This window comes from Prionailurus bengalensis, chromosome E4 (genome assembly GCF_016509475.1).
Source record: "Prionailurus bengalensis isolate Pbe53 chromosome E4, Fcat_Pben_1.1_paternal_pri, whole genome shotgun sequence".
In the NCBI taxonomy this organism is placed as follows: domain Eukaryota; kingdom Metazoa; phylum Chordata; class Mammalia; order Carnivora; family Felidae; genus Prionailurus; species Prionailurus bengalensis.
Window position 1 is genome coordinate 51,698,848 of NC_057360.1, and position 6,091 is coordinate 51,704,938.

The 6,091-nt window shown below is 35.7% G+C and overlaps 1 pseudogene; it reads right to left on the minus strand.

Moving 5' to 3' along the window:
• Positions 1-1,644: 1,644 nt before the first annotated feature.
• LOC122476253 lies at positions 1,645-3,292 on the minus strand (annotated as a pseudogene).
• Between the last annotated feature and the right edge of the window lie 2,799 nt (positions 3,293-6,091).

The following is a 6,091-nucleotide window of genomic DNA, read 5'->3' on the forward strand; positions in this document are numbered from 1 at the left end:
AACCCACTGAGCCACCCAGGTGCCCCTGAAAATTCTAGTTTAAAACCATTACAGCATTTGTGTATGTTGATTATCTTCTTACCTCATTAAATAAAACTACACCTCAAAGAGGCAAGTAAGTTGTAAATAATAAAAATAAAAAATCACAACAGACATTATTGAGCTTATTTTGCCAACATTAAAATAGTTATGAGAAGCATATCCAACAAGTGCAAATGCATTTTTCTCTCATCTTTGTCAATTGATGTTTTGAGAAGAAACACATTTTCTTCAACAATTATTTCCCCTTATGTGGCAGTCACGTTCCAAGTGCTTTGGTGTTTTGTTTTTTCATTTGATTCCATTCCCCACAGAGTTCCCCTTCATTTTTTCCCTGCCTTTGGTCACTCTGACCACTCAAATCATCTTGTCAAAATATGGCTACCATCTTTGAAACAAACAAACAAACAAACAAACAAACAAACAAACAATGTACAGCAGAGATTTCAAAGGCTATATTCTTGCCTACTAAAAGTGTTCTTTTGGAAATGTAATTTTTAATTTTTCCTCACTGAAATTAGAGTAATGAACATACTTGTAAAATTATCACTACTGGGGCACCAGGGTCACTCAGTCGGTTAAGTGTCGGACTCTTGATTTTGACTCAGGTCATAATCTCATGGTTCATGAGACTAGTCTGTCTCAGGCTCTGCTCTGGCAGTACAGAGCCTGCTTGCAATTCTCTCTCTCCCTCACCCTCTGTCCCTACCCTAATCTCTCTCATGAACACTCATCTCTTTCTCTCAAAATAAATAAATTTTATAAGAAATTATCATTACTATCTTTTACTTTTAACTGGTGTGTTCAGATAATTTATATTTTGCATAATTTTGATGTTTGATATTAAATCTATGATTTGGACATCTGCTTTTTGTCTAATCTTGGGTTTTGTTTTTTGGTTTTTTTTTACTTCTTTGGAATAACTTTTTGTGATTTTGTCTCCTTTTTTTGCCTCTTGCCTATTACTTTATGTTATTTTAGTGGTTATATAAGGGTTACATTATAGTACTGTGTTTTTATCATATTCTATTTTCAAGGAATATATACTATGTCCCATAAAATTATAAGAATCTCCCAGCAACATACTACCACGTGTCCTTTCTTGGTCTTGATGTTCCTATTATGACATTTTACTTCTATATGTATTATAAATCCCACAATGTGCTGTTTTATTGTTTGGTTTAATCAGTTCATTATATTGTATAGAAATTTATGATTTAAAATGTATTTTATATTTCCCCACATTATTCTTTTCAGTGGTTTTCATTCTTGTTGGTATGATTTTCCTTCTGTTTGAGGGTTTTCAGTTAATATTTTTTCCGTATAGTCAGCAGGTTTTTATTTCTCTCAGTTTGTTATGTCTTAAAAAAGTCCTTATTTTTCCTTCATTTTTGAAAGATATTTTTACAGGAGTAGATCTCTTAAGTTGTCAGGTTTGTTTGTTTATCTTTTCAGTACTTTAAGAAGTTTCTCCTCTGTGTTCTGACTTACACTGTTTCAAAGAGAAGTTTCAGTAAGAATAAGATTTATCTTTGTAACTCTGTATATAATGTGTCTGTGTGTTCTTTGGTCCCATGCTGCTGTCCTCTGAGCCTGATGACATTTTCCTATATGTCTTTTGGCCAAAATCTTTTCTCCCAAGATAGGGAACACAAAATATTTATCTTGAGCAGGGCTTGAGAGCCTTGGGATCACAGTCCCTGTATACAATGACTTGGTCTGCAGTCAAGGGCAGAGGTGGAAGCATAGATCTCTGAAGGTTGGACACTTTCTGCCCTTCTTCATCATCTGAACCCTCATTCTTGTCTTGCACTTCGGCGTCCTGATCTAGCTGGGATGGACACTACTGTACCTTGTAGTGTTTCTTAACCTTCTCATCAGACTCTGCCCCTATCTTGACCACCCCACCCTCCCCAAACTTTTCCCAGTGCTCCTGAATGAGATTTTGGGCTCCCAGATTCTTCAAGGTGGTGAAGGGAGAAAAGTTCAAGTCCATTGTTTCTGCCAATTCCACCAGACTGATCTGATGATTTGCAAATGTACATTCGCGCCTTCTCCTCTTCTTTTTCTCATCTTGGAACTTGGCTTGTTCCATTCAGTAACATACCTGGTCCAAATCTTCTCTTTTTGAGATTATTTTATTTTATTTTATTTTAGGGAGAGAGAGAAAGAGAGAGAGAGAAAGAGAGAGAGAGAGAGAGAGAGAGAGAGAGAGTGTGTGTGTGTGTGTATGTGTGTGTGTGTGAGCAGGGAAGAGGGGCAGAGGGAGACACACAGAAAGAGAAGATGCCAAGACCTTAGGATCATGACCTGAGCTGAAATCAAGAGTTGGACACTCAACCAACTGAGTCACCCAGGTGCCCTTCTTTTTTGAGCTTTGCAAATAAGCCTTTGGGTGGAATTAAGACCTTGGAATAATGTTCCACCAGCATGGTGAAGTAGTGTCAAACTGGTAGCTGTGCTATTCTTTCTGTATCAGCTGCGTCAGAAACAAGTGCCCATTCCTTGCCACAGGCTGAGCCATCAGCTTCATCACATCCAGGTTGAAGGCTGAGATTCAGGTTGATTATGAGATGGAGGGGTATGCTATGATGAAGTCAAACATGCTCTTTGGGCATGATGGTCTCCTGAATTACCTAGGGTTGAGCATTCTAGGGCAGCTGTTGTTGGGTGGCTTGCTTCTAATGCTGCCTGATAACCTTGAGGATGGAAGCTGAGGGCTCCTGAGCCTTCCCCTCCTTGCATTCACTGACCTAGTGATGGTGGTAGGCATTGTAAGGGTCACTGGGGTTTAGGAAGTTGTACTGAGGGCTATCTAATTCTGTTATATTCTAAGCTTCAAATTCAGGTCTGTTTCTGGCCACAAATTTGTCAGTACTATCAATGATATCCCTGATCTTTGTAGAAGAGGGTAAATAATCCCCACCACCGGTTTGGAAGGGTAAGAATTCTCTTTTGAAGATGATTCTTCTGTGTGTACTCTGGGCATGGTGGCTGTTGGTAGTGATGAGGACACTCCTCTGCCTGGGTCTGGTCTTCTTGACTAGAACAGTCAGCACTGCCTAGGGGTTCATGAGTGGTGTTGCCTTCTTCAAGACAGGCTCCCTGCACCATTGGAGGATGGCTAGTATATGTTAAGTGTGTGTATGTGTGTGTGTGACTCCCTTTAAGAGTTTCTCTGTGCCATTGGTTTTAGGCTATTTGATTACATTGTGACTTAGTGTAGTTTTCTTTATGTTTCTTATTTTTTGTTGTTTTTAGCTTATTTGTAAGTTTATCATTTCATAAAATTTTTATTTTTTAAGACATATTTATTTAAATATCATTTTTACCCCCATTTCTTTCTTCTTCTTAAGAAACTCCAATTTAATTTGGCCTACATGAGATTGCTTTATTTTGTGGCTCAACTCACTGATGCTATGTTTATTTATTTTTCTTCCTATTTCATTTTAGTTTCTATTTCCATGTTTTAAAATTATTTTTCTCCTATAATGTATAATCTGTTGTTAATCCCATGTAGTATATTTTTAAGACTTCAGTATGTATCTCTTAAAAATGAGATTTCTTACATAAATTAAAATAACATAATTTGAAAAAAAATTGACAATAGCTTGATGAAATTTTCTAGTATCCAGTCCACACTAAAATTTCACCAGTTCTTTTCAGAACGTCTCCTAAAGTCATCTTTCTTTTCACAAGAATGTAAGTAGAGTTTACATATTACAATTGGTTTGTGTGTGTGTGTGTATGTGTGTGTGTGTGTTTTAATTTTAGATATTGTAGTTTTTTTTAGGGGATATTTATTTACTTATAATTAAATTTTCATTTTAATTCCAGTATAAACATACAATGTTCTATTACTTTCAGGTATATAATATAGTGATTTAATAATTCTATAGATAATTACTCAGTGCTCATCATAAGTGTACTCGTAATTCCCTTCACCTATTTCACCCGTCCCCCCACTAACCTCCCTTCTGATATACTAGATATTGTAGTTTTTATGTGCAGAGTTTTCATACGGGACTTCTTTACTACTCCACGTTCCTTCTAACATTCTCAATATTTCCTGTATCTTCTTGATATGAAATGCATACTTTAATAATAATTGAAATATACTTTTAATAATCATTGTAATATTCTTGCTTACTAATCCTATCATCTAGGTCATTTCTAGGCCAGATTTGACTGATTTGCTTTTCTCCCCATATGGGTCATATCTTTATAGTTCTTGTATATAGATAATAATTACTCCTAAACTCCTATTCCAGAAAAAGGCCACAGGTACAACACAATTTCAAACACCAGAGGCATAATGACACTTAAAATACTCCAAATTCTTTTTTATGCGGCACGTATAATATTGAAATTTAATGGTTATAATCTTTGAACATAAAATTATAACCTAAACTAACTTAAATAGCCATATATCCTAGATATATATTAGTTAACAGAGTAAAAGCATATAAAATTATGCATCTTCACCAAGTGTCATTAATTCTAGAAACTTAAAGATGATTCAATATTAGGAAGTTAATGAATATGACTACCATACTGATAAGGCCGAGAGAGAAAAATCACATGATTAACCTCATTAATGTCATAAATAACTCAAAGTTAAACACGCTTTTGTGTTCTTACTTACACGGTTTCCCCCCACTCACTCTCTTTCAAAAACAAATAAATAAACTTTAAAAAAGTCAGTTTTAGGGATTTAATTACATGAAATGCTCTACCTTTATTTAGGAAAATAGATTTAATTTAGTTAAAACAGTAAAGAATACTGTTTAATTCTTGGTATATTTGTATTTAAAACTTACTTAGCATGATGTGGTATTCTCGTCTTTGTTTCTACTTTTCCAAGGTAAGAAAAGTCATATCAGTATTATGAAGGAAACAAATATCTGCTCTATGGTTTGTCATACAAATTTGAATTTTAAACAACAGTAAACAGTAGCACCTGGGTGGCTCAGTCAGTTAAGCATCGGACTTCAGCTCAGGTCATGATCACACAGTTTGTGAGTTCAAGCCCCACATCGAGCTCTGTGCTGACATCTCAGAGCCTGGAGCCTGCTTTGGATTCGATGTGTCCCTCACTCTCTGCCCCTCCCCGACTTGTGCTCTGTCTCTCTCTCAAAAATAAATAAGCATTAAAAAAATAAACAACAGTAAACAGACTTGATTGTTAATGCATGTCATTTAAAAAAATTTACTACTGCCTATCAAGCAAAACATGAAATAAAAATATAAAGAAAAATTGGGTATCAATCCATCAATTCTATGAAATACTAATTATTTCAGATCTTTTTCATTAAGAAGCAAACATTATGGAAAAACTGAAGCCCCAATATCCCATTTGCCAACATATTTCCTGGAGTGCCTGGGTGGCTCAGTCAGTTAGGTGTCCAACTCTTGGTTTCAGCTTAGGTCATAAGCTGGTTTCCTGAGTTCAAGTCCCACAATGGGTTCTGTGCTGGCAGTGCAGAACCTGCTTGGGATTCTGCCTTTTTCTCTCTCTCAGCCCCTTCCCAAGTCACGCTGTCTCTCTCTCTCACTCAAAATAAATAACTAAGCTTAAAACATAAAAAAAATAAATAACATTTCCTTTTATTTTTTTTTTAATTTTAATTTTATTACTTATTTTAAATTTTTAATTTTTGTTTTAGAGAGAGTGTGTTTGAGTAGTAGAGAGGGGCATAGAGGGAGAGGAAGGGAGCGAATTCTAAGTAGGCTTCATGCTTAGCACAGAGATGAATGAGGGGCTCAATCCCACCATCATGGGATCGTGACCTGAGCTGAAACCAAGAGTGCAACGTTCAACCAACTGGGCCAGCCAGGAGCCCCTCAACATATTTCCTAAAACTTTTCCAAGAGGAAAGAATTCTAAATTTGGTGTTTATGAACCTTATTTATTTAATACTTTAACTACATTTGAATGTCCTCTTAAACCACATTTAATATTGCTTCACACATTTTTGAAATATATGTTAATTGAGAAAACCACTGCCTGTGTGATGCACATGATGATGCAGGGTTTACTGGATATGTACAA